The following is a 16,342-nucleotide window of genomic DNA, read 5'->3' on the forward strand; positions in this document are numbered from 1 at the left end:
AAAGCAGTAACCTAATAGAGAAAGCAAGGCAAGCATCCATATTGTTTCTGTCCCGAAAAAACAAACAAAAAAAATGATGAAAGGCTAAGCTTATAATGAGAAACACATTATAATTTAGAAACAAATATAAAAAGGAATTAACATGGAAATGTATCCATTTTTTTAATATACAATTTTAATGTTTACACTGGCCCAGTGGTTAGGTTTGTAAGAAGCCACAATTCTATTAATCTCCATCCAGCACAATTTGGGCTTGATAGCTGCAAATTCATTAAAATTTAATTTTTTTAATTCTGCTTACAAATTGTATTTTGCTTCAACTCATGCTAGTTTGTATGATCACAGGTTTTGTTTGCCTTATCCACATTCTATTACCCATCAACAGTCTGTTGGGTGAAGCCAACAGTCCCTTGGGAGTAACCGGCAGTACAGCAATGCTAGTGATTGCCCCTGCAGTTAAGCCAGTTTAGTAGAGGGACACCTTGCCTTCATTGTGATATATTTGTGTACATTTTCTGGACTTTCTCATAAAAATACACATAACTACACACATCATTGATCAATGTGCTTAGTTTGATGGTCAAATCATAAAATAACACCCACAAAAAAAACACATTTGCTAGAACAAGACACAACACTACAAATGACAATAATGCAGCCAAATAACGGAGAGCCAAAAATGTAAAAGGTTTTTTCAAAGAAAGCAGTATGAAGAACCAATTCAAAAAAACATTATTTCACCTAGAAAAATGACGCTACAACATATACATGATTGAATTAGTCCTTTACAATACCATAATAAAATGTCCTTAACCAAACAAAACCAGAAGAGGTGGTTTTGTCATTTTACCACAAAGTTACCAAACATTAGACATTAACAACAAGTACATACTGTAGGCAAATACACTAACTACTCCAAAACACCAAACTATGGCAAACTTAAAAACCATACATCCATTGAACATAATAAAAAGAAGAAAAAAAAACACAAGAGTATGGCACTCAGGCTCATGACCCAGACAAATAAGTATACAGTATTACAATATATGCATTACACAACAAAACATTACTGCACAAAAAACCCACAGCACAACTACAATACACATATGCAGAAAGTGACTTGCAGCATTTAAAAAAAAATGCAATACATGGGGAAAAAATCCAGGACATAAGTAGCCTTCACAACTTCTGAAGGTATTAGGCTCCTCATGGGTTCCTCGTACTCCAGATATGTAGCAACAAATGGATGACCACCACCTATCTGTCGAGTCGACTTGGCCTCCTTAGCCATTTTACCCTTGACACACTGCTTGATGTCATAAAAGCGCTTGCTGCACGTGTCCTCTGTCCGCTTGACAATGCCCTCACTGTTCACAGCCGCCACAACTTTGGACCACAAGACAGTTTTCCTGTGGGATTTCACCTTCAATGACTAAGGCCCAAACAGCTGATGATGATATTTCATCAGCTCACACACCAAAGCCACATTCTCAGCAAAATTAAATTTCACATTGCGACCAGTCTTAGTAGTGGTGCATGGCTGTGGAGCTGCATCACTGTCACTAGAGGCTGGATCAGCAACCTCTCTTACCTCCTCAACTTCACTCACTCACCACCTCCCTCTCACTCACCTCCTCCACCTCAGAGTCAGACATCATTAAGACAAACAATGAACACTGAGAAATAAAAAAACAAACAACACACTCCTTCACCTCTACACACACACACAAACACTAACAACAGACTTAAATTAAATAAGGCAAAAACTCAGACAAACTAATAAATGACTACACAACCAGAATGACAAGACTACTTTCACACACAATACAGTACTCAGAAATCGACAAAAACCACAAATCCACCAACCTACTCACCAACTCCACAGAACACAACCTCTCACCTCTCCACTAACTAAACCCATGAGGTTCGAGCCATTTGGGGCACGTTTATATGGTTGCGCAAAGATACCCCTTCCTCTGAAACGCAACCAATCATGACCAAGTGACAAAAAAGAAAGTACAAGAGGAAACACGTCCGCGAACAAAAAACAACACTGCCGCGATAGTAAAATTATGAATCTGAAGTAACAAGCACTCATGTCCAGACAAACAACACTAATCTGGCCGTGAAATGTGTTTTACTATACGAATACCATCGACATTGGAAAATACGAAAACCAAAAACGTGGGAGCTTAGTGAATTACCAATTATGAACACAAAAAGTTGCAGAAAAACACAAACAATGAAATTCGAGTCCAAACTCTAACCAAATAGGGAGAAACATGAATCTTAGTAAGTATACCCCTTAGAGTGCAGGCCATATGATGAACAGAGAATTCACCTGTCTCAGCAGCTTATGGCACCAGTCTGATTGGAGGAAATTCAGAACCAAGTTAAGATTCCAAGGTGCCGTGGAAGGCACAAAGGGAGGCTGGATATAAAGAACACCCTTGAAGAATGTCTGGATCTTGGGGAGAGAAGCCAATTGTTTCTGAAAGAAAACAGACAAGGCCAAAATCTAAACTTTTATGGAGCCTAGGCATAGGCCCACATCAACTTCCGACTGCAGAAAAAGCAGAAAACGTCCCAGATGAAATTCCACCGTAGAATATTGTCTGCTCTCACACCAACAGACATATTTCTACCAGATATGATGGTAATGTTTTGACGTTACCCCCTTCCTGTTAGGAATACCTCTCCAGGCTAGAATCAGTCGTTCAACTTCCATGCCATCAAACGGGCCCTGTTGCAGAAGATCCTCTCGAAGAGGCAGAGGCCACGTGTCTTCGATTAGCATCTCGAGAGGATCCGCATACCATGCCCTTCGCAGCCAATCTGGAGCAATTATAAATGCTTGAATTCTTTCCCTTTTTAATCTTTTGAGATTTTTTGGGATCAGAGGAATGTGAGGAAACACGTACACCAACTGGTAAGCCCATGGAGTTGTCAAGGCATCAACCGCTACAGCTTGTGGGTACCTCGACCTGGAACAATATCACTTGAGTCGAGAGGCCATCATGTCGATCTGTGGATAACCCCACCGATGTGTCAGCCACTGGAACACCTCCGGGTGGAGGCCAAATTTTCCTGGGTGCAGGTCTGGTCTGCTGAGGAAGTCTGCTTCCTAGTTGTTTACTCCTGGAATGAAGAATTTTTTTTATATTTTTATACAATGGTAGTGGCCATTAATATAACTTAGTAATCTTTCTCCTAATACCTCTAATACCTAAGTAATAACTTTCAGAGTGTTAGAAAATATGGTCTTATATGCTACTTTGTAATATTCTCAGTTGCGCAAAATAATCGTGTTATTCTTCCTATGCAAATAGCAACCTTTTTTTAAAATATACAATTTATCCATGTGTCCATGTCTGTGGGATATATATTTGATTAGCTGTGCAGCATTTGTTTCAGTTAGCAAAAGTTACTTTTGTGTCAATGCTGCCAGAGTGAAAAGATACAAATGAACTAGACAGCACAAAGGCACTCTGCTGTTTTAATTTTCTTTGTCATGTTTTTATTCATAATTTTGCTACATCCTTAGCTGTGCAACAACTTTATCAGTTAAACAGAATACTTCTCTGTTTCAGACAGGAATTTCATACGATACATAGCCAACTTGGGTTTATCGTGTCTGCATTGCTACTTATTTGAAAATCAGTCAAATGTGACTACCTAAACACGTTTATGGTATCTTTCTAAATTGTGTCCATTTGCGATTTATATAATTATTTTGAGATCTATATAGTTAACGTATATGTTTTATGACTGTAATACCATTCTGTTATTTTTTCACAACTCTAGATATGCGCAAACATTTTTGATAGCTGAACTATATAAACTCCATTTCAGACAATACTATTTAGACATTTCTTTCTGTGATAGCCAAATTATTTTATTAAGTGGCATCTTCACAACAGTGTCACAACTTTAGCAGGCAGAATACTTTCACTTTGTCTGATATTTTTTCCTCATTAAGAGGATTAATACACAACTTTTTTGCACCTATATTTTTCCAGACTATTTTTTATACTCAGGACTCTCATTGGTGATTCAGTGAGGCTTTGTTTGGCTGATAACCTCCAGATAGCTCACAGTTAACGCCAACAGCAGATCCCCTTTTCTTCATCTTGCACCTATACTTTTCCTTTTTAGCCTTCACTCATGAACTCTCATCAACGATTCTGGGCAAGATACAGGAGGTGTGTCTACTACTAAACCACACTTAAAATGCCCAATCTCATCCGAACTTGGAAGCAATAAAGTGTTGGGCCGGACCAGTACCTGGAGGGTGACCCCCAGAGAATATCCAGTGTAGTAGTCTTTTTGTGGGCGAATCTATAACCCAGTCAAACGTTGACAGCAGATTCATACATTTTCTTATTTCCAGCTTCTACTATTTTGACGGGATCCGGTCTGAAGATCGACAGTGTCTAGGTCGACAATGTTTAGGTCGACCACTATAGGTCGACAGTCACTAGGTCGACATGGATGGAAGGTCGACAGGGTTTCTAGGTCGACATGTACTAGGTCGACAGGTCTAAAGGTCGACATGAGTTTTTCACATTTTTTTCTTTTTTTGAATTTTTTTATACTTAACGATCCACGTGGACTACGATTGGAATGGTAAAATGTGCCGAGCGAAGCGGTAGCGGAGCGAAGGCACCATGCCTGAAGCATGGCGAGTGAACGCGGTCCACTAATTCGGGATCCCGGTCACTCTACGAAGAAAACGACAAAAAAAAAAAATCCTCATGTCGACCGTTAGACCTGTCGACCTAGCACATGTTGACCTAGAAACCCTGTCGACCTTCCATCCATGTCGACCTAGTGACTGTCGACCTATAGTGGTCGACCTAAACATTGTCGACCTAGACACTGTCGATTTGATGAACCACACCCATTTTGACATCCATTATTATTCTTAATTGTTGGTCTGTACTGTGAACTTCCAATTTACGGAGTATACAATTGACATCATTTCAAGAGGGTGCTGCACTTATATTCTCTAAATGAGGGTCTATTAGTATCCTGCTGCATATTGGGCTACTGTTGCCTTAATTATAATTATACTTTTAGATGATTATTTACCTCGTACATGTAAACGTATTGAGCATGGAAATCTACATAGTATATTGGATACAGGGTTTTGAGAATCTTTTCTCCATATAAAAGGATTTTAAATGTTTTCAATTAAAAGTTAAGTCTTAATCTACATATTGTTCGTAACGAGTACGCCAACACAGGGTCTTTCTTACTTCTTCCTAGCACTTCTTGTGAAACTGGTAAGCCTGATTTGAAGAATCTGTGAGGTGGGAGATCCTTGAACTCCAGCCTGTAGCCCTGGGATATAAGGTCTATGACCCAGGGATCTTGGCAATATCTTGTCCAGGTGTGACTGAAGAATTTTAGCCGGGCTCCCACCTTCCAGTCTCCCAGGCATCGCAGTCCACCATCATGCAGAAAGTTTTGAGGAGGCAGAGTCTGAGCTCGGTTCCTGTGAACCAGCAGTTGCTGGCTTGCGTGGTTTACCTATAGCACCTCTGGCGGTGGTAGATGAACCTCTGGCCTTGACCCTTAATTTGAGTCCCGAGTAGCCCTTCCTAGCTGGCGGAGCTGCAGAAGGTAGATAAGTTAACTTACCCACAGTAGCTCGTGATATCCACTTGTCGAGTTTGTCGTCAAATTAGGCCTCGCCTGTAAAAGGCAGGCCTTCCACACCTTTTTTGGAGTCTGCATCAGCAGTCCACTGACAAAGCCATAGTCCCCTGCGTGCCGACACTGCCATAGCTGTAGTGTGTGCATTAAGCAAACCTGTCTCTTTAATTGGTTCAACTATACAGTTTGCAAAGTCCTGTATGTGCTGCAGGAGTACAACTATTTCCTCTTGAGGTAAGGTGTCTAACCCCTCAATTAAATTACCAGACCATTTAGCAAGAGCTTGAGTAATCCACCCACATGCTATAGTGGGTCTCTGGACCACCCCTGCAGCTGAATACAAAGACTTTCTTATGATCAGCTGTATCCTTTATGGAGGCTGCGCCAGGAACAGGTAGTGCTACTTTACGTGAGAGCCTGGAGACTGATGTATCCACTATCAGTGGATTTTCCTATTTTTTTCTATCCTCAGGAGGAAAAGATGATAATAACCACCTAGGAATTTGAAATTTCTTATCTGGATTAACCCATGGTTCTTCAAACAGGGTATATAGTTCCTTTGATATGGGAGAAGTGGCTGAGGATTTTTTTCTTTATATTAAAGATTCCTCACACTTCTCTGTCACCTTATCAGGGATATTTGGACTTTTCTGATAGAATCTATGCAAGCCTCTACACCCTGTGACAGAGTACCCTCCCCTACCTCTATGTCCACCTGACCTTCCTCCATTTCTGACAAATGGTAGAGGACTGAGACGCTGGTCCTTTTGCATAAACTCAGCCATAGACTGTCTTAAGGATTGCATCTCTTTCTCATTACAAGATAATTTAGTATAGATGATGTAAATCATCCCCGTAATGGAGTCCAACCATGCTGGCTCCGCCCTACTAGCCTGAGAAGAGATACTACACTGAGTACACACTAGTGAACCCCCTGGAGAAGAGGAACACTGTGCCTTACATGAAACACACTCTTTGCCTGACATACTGCAGCAGTCACAGAGCACACACAGAAAAAGTGTTAAATGCATAATTAACCCACAAAGAGCCCTACCCGAGAGACACAGAGAGGATAGAACCAGCACACGGTGCCCTTATTGCTAAAGCCAAGCTTAGCTGGGTCGCAGACCAAGTACCTAGATTAGGGACTTAGTACACTAGGAAATAGCTCCCCCCTGCTACCAGTGAGGTAATCTGGAGTCTATCCGGTGGAGTTTTGCATCCCTTTAGTCAGCATCTGTGTTGCTGCAGTGAGGGAAAATGGCACCTGTGAGCTGCTGGATCTGCTCACAGTGAAGCCTCGCCCCATCAATGGCACGCATTCTTCCCACTCTTCTTTAAACTGGCTTTATGTGTATGAGTGCATAAGAGTAAGCCCCATTTTAAGCCTGTATTGCCAGTCTGGGTACTGTGTACACTACAGTGTACTAAATCTGGAGATTAATTCCGCCCCATGTAGAAGCCGTGCATCTCCGTACCCTTATGCCGCAATAATGGCCAACGACCCACTAATTGTGACGCGGGCTCAGTACTCATCACTCTTCTTTCTTCTGGCTCTGTTAGGGGTGGCGGCATGCTGTGGGAATGTACGTTCGCCATGGTGGGGCTTGCGAATAGTTCCCTCAGGAGCTAGCATCCTGTCATCGGGGAACGGGACCATTAACCCTTAGTGGGTTTGGGCCATCCCCCCCAGGTCCACGAAGCAGGCAGGCTGGTGCCATCCTTTCCTGCCTGAAAGTAACAAACTTTGAATATAGATGCAGAAAATTCTTCAGGAGCTTTCCGAGATGTGACCGGCTCCTTCGGGCACATTTTTTAAACTGAGTTTAGTAGGAGGGACATAGAGGGAGGAACCAGCACACATTATCAAACTTCTATAGTGCCCATGGCTCCAAGTAGACCTGTCTATACCACATGGTACTACATTGGATTCCCAGTAACCCCTAGGACGTAAGAAAAAAAAGTTTTTTGATAAAGTCTCTGTTAGAATTTGTGATACCTTGATGGGTGCTTTTAACTAAGTTTCCAGAAATAATGTATTACTTTAATTCAATTCTGCTATATTACATGTTTTGCCTCAACCAGGGAGGGACTTAGATGTGTCAAGTTTGTGCAATCCCTTACCTTTCCTAAATGTTGACTACTTTATAAATTATCAATGATAATTTTAGCAGAACATCTAAAATCTCTTCTACCGCCTCTCCACCAATAATATCCATAATGTATTAATGGCAACTCAGTGGTTATAATCCATGGAGAACCCAAATAAACACTTCTTGCTGGCCTTATAAAGAGAAAAGGATTTTGACCTTGTGTCAAGGGATCACCTACAGTATGTGAAACTCTCTTTAGGATTCAGGTCTCCCTTGTGTTTATATAACTTTTTGCAAGCCCTGTACAAATCATCCCAATTCCAGGTTCTTCGTAATGGCTATTTGTCTTATCCCTTCTTTATATATAGAGGGACACTACAGGGGTGCCCCCTGTCTCCTTTCCTATTTGCAATAACTAGTAAGTCACTGCCATTAAAGTAGGCTTAGATGATACTAAATTAGCACTTATTGCTCTTTGTTACTGACTTAAACACATCGATTCATGGGTTATTATAACCCACAGTATATCCAAAACTGAATCTTTAACAGGGTAAAAAAAAACTCTGATGAATCTGAAATGCTTCATTTCACTATTAGGGGTATTGCTCAATCACTCTCTCAGCTCCTTTCGCTGTTTAAGATCCTAAATTCTACTTTAAAATACTTAAGGATTCTCTTACCATACAATCCCCCCATGCTATGTAACATTACTAAGTTGCTTGACAATTGGAGTCATCTCCCCCTTTCTCTGCTGGGCTGATTGGCAAGAGCAAAATCTTTCCGGATCTATCCTATGCCATCTAAATGTTGCCTATAAGAATAAAAAAATACTGATGTTGCATATTGTATGTGTCTTTTTCTCAAAATTCCTATTGTGGGGAAAAACCCACAAGTTTCTTTGATGAAAATGTTATTGTGGAGGAGGTTGAGCATTTCCTGACATTTTTTTTCCTATGCTGTGTTTTTTCACTACTATCACAATATTATGGCTATTTTCTTGCTTAGTGTAAACTAGTATTTGCTTAGAAGAGTACCTGGTTTTCCGTTACTCTCTCAATGCCTTACTTCAAACCCCACAAAAATGATTACCTCATAGGCTTGTGTCTAATATTATTTTCATTGACACCTGCCTGTCATAGCATAAGATAAAGTGTTTTCTAGAGACTGTACTTCTTCCAAATATGTTCCATTTTATTGAAACCGTAGCTTTTTCCCGGTTTTAATTAATGATTTGTTTTCTTTCTGGAGAAGAGTATTCTAACGGTCAAGGATGTATATGACCCTTAGTGAATCTTTTCTCATTTCAGGATCTAAAGTTGTACTGTACATAACTTACTCAATAAGCATTTTCTAAGTATTTGCAGATATCATATACATTCTTTAAAGGACACAATACACATTAGTAAAGATTGGAACAACTTAATGACTTTATTATAATTTCTAACCTTAGTACCATAAAAAACAATATTTGTGCTGGGAATTGTTTAAAGCCGATATGGATAGATATGTGTCCACTTACATCTTTGCCATTTTGCTCAATTTGGCACAACAAGCAAAACATGGCTAAGCCATTTTCACGAGTAGCAGGTGGATGGATTTAAAAAATTGTGTATGTTGTCTATGTGGTCTAAAGGCTTTCCAAAAGCCTTCTCCTCTATTGAGGTTCTAACACAGATGGAACTGCAGCTAAAATATCTCCCTTCATCCAGCCTTCAGGAAGTACATTTCTATGATACATAGATGTTATATATCTCAGGGACAACATACTGTATGCATATGATTTTAGAAGATCTGGTGAATGTTCTAAATGTAAATCCAAAAACTTCTTATTCTGCTCAAAAATTAGATATTAGAATAAACTCAGTTAAATTAAATCCACCCTCAATCTTCTTTGACAGATGGACTTTATTATGTGCAAATTGTAGCAACAGGCATTCGCTATTATTTTCTAAACATTTAATACCATTTTTTTTACCATTGCCAAAAAAACTTTTATTGACTTGGACTTCAAGATCTTTGCTTCTTTTGGAGTCAGTTAAACTGATGCTTGTATTTTGAAAGACAAGGCACCTTCTCTGGTGTAGAGGATGGTGTTGCATGCTACTATAAGAAATGGGGAGCATTAATACTACAGTATCTCTAGATCCCAATACCCAATAGGAAATTTTACATATATTTTTAAGATACCAACTGGTACTTATACCACAGATTGACTACATCTCCAACATCCTAAATTATTTTCTTACATCCCAGCCTGCCATTTTAATGACTGAATCACTGTCTTGCCTGTGTAACCCTCTTCTCCATCACTTTTTACCTACTCACTAAACTGGTGGACAGGCCAACTAATTTCTTATTTCAGGGCAGCCAAATAAATGTATCACTGTATGCTATCTCTTTCTTGTATTTTTTCTATGCAAAATAAAAACATGTTTTAAAAACAAAAGGCTCTTATGCAGGACCAGTGCTAAATTAACAGGAAAATATAATTTTGCCTGATCTGGGCTGACTAAAATAACATTGTCAAAATCACTATACTTTTTTAAAAATAAATTAAGCAAATATACATTTTTAATTTACTGTGTTTCAATGCTGCAATTAAAGGTCATCCAAAGGAAGAAAAAGAAACATTTATATTGTAAAAAAGAACAAATTTAATGAAATGATTTCTTCTGTAAGAAAGGTCTATAAAACTCACTTTGAACTTTCATAAATAAATGTAATTTAGAAAAAATGAAAAATGGTAAACATTTCTATAACATTAAAAATGTGTTACATTAATGACCAGCTATTGTGTACAATAAATATATATATATACAGTATATATATACTGTCTCACCTTTAAAAGTCATAAATTAGTTGGCAGGTGAGCTTTAAACCTGGAAGCACACTGTCAATTGGATTCTGACGTGATAGCAGTGGCCAGGTTTTCAATAATCTGGGTGTTAGAGTAGGACTTGCAGTGAAATGGGGTCCCTTGGTGTTGGGCTGCAAGCTTAAATGCATTGTACAATTCATGAACTGAAACCCCACTGTTTATTTATGTAATGATGTACTAAGGTGAGTGAGCATACTATGGCGAGTGTTGGGCTCCTGAGTTCTGTATACGCAATTAGGATAATAAATATACATATACTTGCATCAAGAAAGATTTGTCTAAAAGCATTTAAAGAATGATCATTTCAAATCTAGTGTAGGCATTCCGAACAGCGTCCTCAAGGCACACCAACAGTGCAGGTTTTAGTGATATCCAGGCTTCAGCACAGATGGTTAAATCAAAATAACTGAGGTACTAATTAAGTCACCTGTGTTCAAGCCTGGGTATCACTAAAACCAGGACTGTTAGTGTGCCCTGAGGACCGAGGTTGGGAAACACTGATCTAGTGGGTAAATTTACTAAAGCTTCTAAAAATTAAAAGTGGTGATATTGCCCATAGCAACCAATCAGATTATGTCTATAATTTCTCCATTGTAGCCTATAAAATGATAGACATAATCTGATTGGTTGCTATGGGCAACATCACCTCTTTCCATTTTTAGAAGCTTTAGTAAATGTATCCCTAAGTGTTTGTTCTCCATTCAAATATTTGTGTTGTTATCATGAATGCCAGGCAAAATGTGGCTGATTTGGTCATCAAGAACAGTAACCATGATTAAACCTAGGTAGTATTTTAATAGCATAAATTGTCACTTTGAATAGTTTTGAATAATATAATACATATAATGAATGTCAAATCAGAAGAAATAGGCATTAACTTTATTTTGTTGACATTTTTTTAAAGAATATGCTAAAGTTTAATCATTAAATCAAAATGAAGATACATGAAAAACATTGCAATCATATTTATAACACTCTTGATTAATTTGCTGTATTGTTGAATTGATGCTATTTCCTTGGTTCAGTAATTTACTACTGAAATACATAAGATACTCTTTGAAAAATAATTTCAACTGATGTAGATATTTAAATCAGTATGTGCAAATTCTCATTAAGGACTATACAAATGGCTTATTCATAGCACTTAGTTCAACATTTGCAGCTGATATTGTTATCAAAAGTTGCAACTACCGTGAGACAAATGTGATTTTTTTTTATTAAACCTGGTATGTTTCAATTTTATTCATATACAGCTACTTTGTTTAAGAGACATGTGCATATAACAAAGATCTATGATGCTTGTAGAAAAAGACCTTGGGGGTAATTCAGACCTGATCACTAGGCTGCGTTTTCATACAGCGGGCGATCAGGTCTAAACTGCGCATGCATATGCATTGCAATGTGCAGGCGCATCGCACGGGTACAAAGCGGATCGCCGCTCAGCGATAGGTTTGTGCGAAGGATCCATTCACACGGGCATTCGCAAGGAGATTGACAGGAAGGGGGCATTTGTGGGTGGCAACGAACCGTTTTCAGGGAGTGGTTGGAAAAACGCAGGCATTCCCAAGCGTTTGCAGGGAGGGTTCCTGCTGTCAATTCCAGTCCCAGACAGTCTGAAGTGTTCACAGTAGCTGAGTAAGTCCTGGGCTACTCAGAGACTGCACAAAATCTGTTTGTACAGCTCTGCTACACAGGCGTTCGCAAACTTGCACAGCTAAAATACACTCCCCCTGTAGGTGGCGACTATTTGATTGCAGCAGTGCAAAAATCGCTTGCTAGCGATCAGGTCTGAATTAGCCCCCTAGTTTTTGCCTGCAATAGACTACACAAACAGAAAACAACATTGTACATAAGCCCACAGGCTGTGTGTAAAAGTTCTGTCCATACTGTATAGAGAAACATACTACAATATATTAATTATAATCAAAGATAAACAATTTGTTCTATTTAAATAAATCAAAATACACAATTATATTTATTTTCTAACAACATAAAAAAATAAATTAGTACTAGTTTTTAGATTTTACTGTATTTTGTGACATATAGTGTTACACCAGGGAACATATATTATATACATGCATTCCACTACATTCACTCATTTCATTAACTGTCATGCTCGTTTGTCTTTGATAAATATAGATTCCACATAATCAAGCTTTATTCACAGAGAACTCTTCACAGTAAAATTATTGATTTGTAAAACTGGAGGCTTACTTAATATTTGTCATACTGTAGGTTTTAGGGGTTTCCACAATCCTGGTTGTCATGTCCCATTGGAAAATTAATGTGACAATACTTAAACAGGAAAAAGTAAAGTCAAATTCAAAAATGATGCTACAGAGAGATAATGTTTTAACATTCAATAGCAATTTTTTTTTATAGATGAGCGTGCTTGGTTCTCTGGAAACCGAGACCACCCAATGTTTGGGGATCTGAGGGATTCCAATTCCTGGCTCGGGTTTTCCTGCCAGGCTCGGACTTCCAATAAAGTGAACACATGAACACCCTGGCGGCAGTTGTCATGGGTTTTGGATTCAATGTGTCCCTTTCGCGGTCATTCAGGCACCATTTCACACAGGACAATGGACAGAAAGCACACACTAGACTGTCGAGGCAGAATTTAATTACTATATCAGTCCTGTAGTATACTGATGCACAGCCCAGAGCTCCTAAGCACACTAGAGTGCCAGGGAAGAAATTCATTGATATATCAGCCCAGCCCAGAGCTCCTAAGCACATACAAGACTATCATGGAAGAAATTAATTAATATATCAGTCCTGTATTATACTGGTGCACAGTCCAGAGCTCCTAAGGGCAGAGTTAACCCTTAATAAAACTTTATTGGTGCACAGCACACTGTTGGTGTATTTTTGTCACTGCCATGTCCTCCTAATACAGGGGCAAAATTAACCCTTAGTGAACAGTGGATATTAGTGTATGTTTTGACACTGCCTGCATTACAGCTCAGACCTCCATATAGGACAGCATTAACCCTTGGTGCACACTGGTGTTGTCACTGCATAGTATGCATTGCAACCCAGAGCTCTTAATACAGTGCAACATTAACCCTTTTTAGTGCACAGTGTAGCAGGTATCAGCATTCGTTTTTGGTGAAGTTGTCATTTGTGAAAAAAGATTGTACAACTTGTGTGTACTTTAGGTGCCATACCCCAATGTGTTCAGAAATATAATGACTGTGACTCCATAGTAAGTTGTCATTTGTGAAAAAAGTGGAACAAACTGTGTTCATAAATGTAAGAACTGTGATTCTGCAGTGTCAATTGTCATTTGTGAGAAACAAAAAAAGCTGTTATTTTTTTGTACAAATTGTGCATTCAATAAAGCTCAGTAGTTGTCATGCCACTGCATTAATAAATATAAGCACTGACTCAATATGGATTACGTCCAGTCATTAGAAGAGCAGGAGCAGCAACCAAGTATGAAGTTTCAGCAACAAAATTGGCAATTCCCTGTAGCTTAAGTGCTTGGTTTGTTAAACTGTGCACGTCATTTTATAATTCAACATAAAGGTGGGTGGGAGAGCCCAATGACATTCCATCTTGAATCACTTTTCTTTTCTGCCGCTGTTCTCTGGCAGTGTTTCGTAGATGTGCTATAAACTGCCACATGTTTGTGCTGCTGCTCTGTTGCTTAGTAACCAACCAGCTATCTGCAGCCTTTGGTCAATATTGGTGAAAACAATATTAAGAGCTGGGAGGTGGTCAAAACTGACTGGAAATTAATGTTATTGAGATTAATAATACCGTAGGAACATAAAATGCCCAAATTATATGAATTCAGCTGTTCTTATACATTTTTTTTAAAATACAGATCCAAAACTAGAGATGAGAGGGCTCGGTTCTCAGAGAACCAAGCCCATCCAAACTTCCAGTATCCAAGGTGAGCTGAGCTTTAGTTTGGATCTCCATGCTGCCTCTGATCCCAGTTTGCTGTTGGATCTCGCAGTTTTGCCCCAGACACCAGTCCCGTTGAGTTTAATTGGCTGACCTCTGATTGGCTGAGACAGCTGTCTATCATGGGTTTCAGCCAATTAGCGCTTGACAATACCAGAACCCCTGCACTGCCAACAACACTGGCACCGTATGCACTATCGACACTGCCAGCAGCCCCACACTGAGGAATCCCCTGGCACCTCCCCTGCATTGAGGACACACTGCCTGCACCCCCACACAGAGGAAACCACCAGCACCCTCACACTGCCAGAACCCCTGCAGAGATGACAAAGCCAGCACTACCGCACTGCCAACACTGCTGGCACCCCTGCACAGAGGAAACTACTGACACCATCAACACACCCACACAGAGGATACTGCCGGCACCCCCACACTGCCAGCATCATCCTCACAGACACTACCAGGGGCATTAACCATTAAGTGCATTATTGGTGTATCCAACCCACACTGTATCTGACCTGCACTGTTTCAAACCCGCACTGCATCCAACTCACACTGTATCCAACCTGTACTGTCTGTAACTTGCATCTGATCTGCACTGTATCCAACCCACACTAGATCTGACCCATGCTGTATCTGACCTACACTGTATCCAACATGCACTGTGTCAAACCTGCACTGTATATGACTCAGACTGTATCTGACCCACGCTGTATCCAACCTACACTGTATCCGAACTGCAGTGTATCCTGCACTGTATCCAAACTGCATTATTTCTGACCCACACTCTATACAACCCGCACTGCATCTGAACCACACTGTATTCGACCTGTGAGTACTGAATGCCGTTTTTATGGTTGGGGAGAATTTGGGGTACTGTTCAACAAAAAGGCTGATTAATTGGGGCTTTACATGGACACAGAGTGCCAGGCATCAGTGGCCCAGGACCCCAGCAGGGAGGGGGATCCGGATTGAAAGTCGACAGTAACTAGGTCGACAATGTCTAGGCCGACCATTATTGGTCGACAGTAACTAGGTCGTCAGGGTGTCTAGGTCGACATGTTATACGAAGCAAACTACGCCAAAATAACATTAAAAACTCATGTCGACCTTTTGACCTGTCGACCTAGAACATGTCGACCTAGACACCCTGTCGACCTAGTTACTGTCGACCAATAGTGGTCGACCTAGACATTGTCGACCTAGTTACTGTCGACTTTCAATACCACACCCGCAGGGAGGTACATATTTCCTATTTTAATGCAAAAAACAATTGTCATGTATTAATACTTATTAAAGTTGTATTTATATGTTTTTAGTAGAGATGTGTGCCGGACCATTTTTGCTGGCTTTGGTCCTAATTCATCATCCGGTTTTGATTTTGGATTTGGTTTAAATTTCAGCCATGGCGGGTTTTGGTTTTGTATTTATTCCAAAAATGTACAAAAACAAGCTACAAATCACAATTTGTTTTTTTTTTATCCTAGAATATTAATAACCTCAGTAAAATCCATTTCCACTACTTTCCAGTCAATTAAGACCACCTCACAGCTCACAATATTGTTTTCATCTGCTGTAGCCAAAGGCTGCAGCGATCTGGCTGGTTACTAAGAGACAAAGAAGTGGCAAAAACACACGGCAGATTACAGCACAACTAAACAACATTGCTAAACAGCAGTGGCAGAAATTAAAAGTTGTGCAAGATGGAATTGTTCTTCGGCTCTCCCATCCACCCTTATGTTGGATTATTAAAAAGGATGTTCATACTGTAGTTTAACAGACCAATGATTTTTGTGGC

The 16,342-nt window shown here is 39.7% G+C and overlaps 1 pseudogene; it reads left to right on the forward strand.

Moving 5' to 3' along the window:
- The first annotated feature begins 4,206 nt into the window (after positions 1-4,206).
- Positions 4,207-4,324, forward strand: LOC135052060 (5S ribosomal RNA; annotated as a pseudogene).
- The last annotated feature ends 12,018 nt before the right edge of the window (positions 4,325-16,342 follow it).

The sequence above is a fragment of the Pseudophryne corroboree genome, chromosome 2 (assembly GCF_028390025.1).
Source record: "Pseudophryne corroboree isolate aPseCor3 chromosome 2, aPseCor3.hap2, whole genome shotgun sequence".
NCBI classification, from domain to species: domain Eukaryota; kingdom Metazoa; phylum Chordata; class Amphibia; order Anura; family Myobatrachidae; genus Pseudophryne; species Pseudophryne corroboree.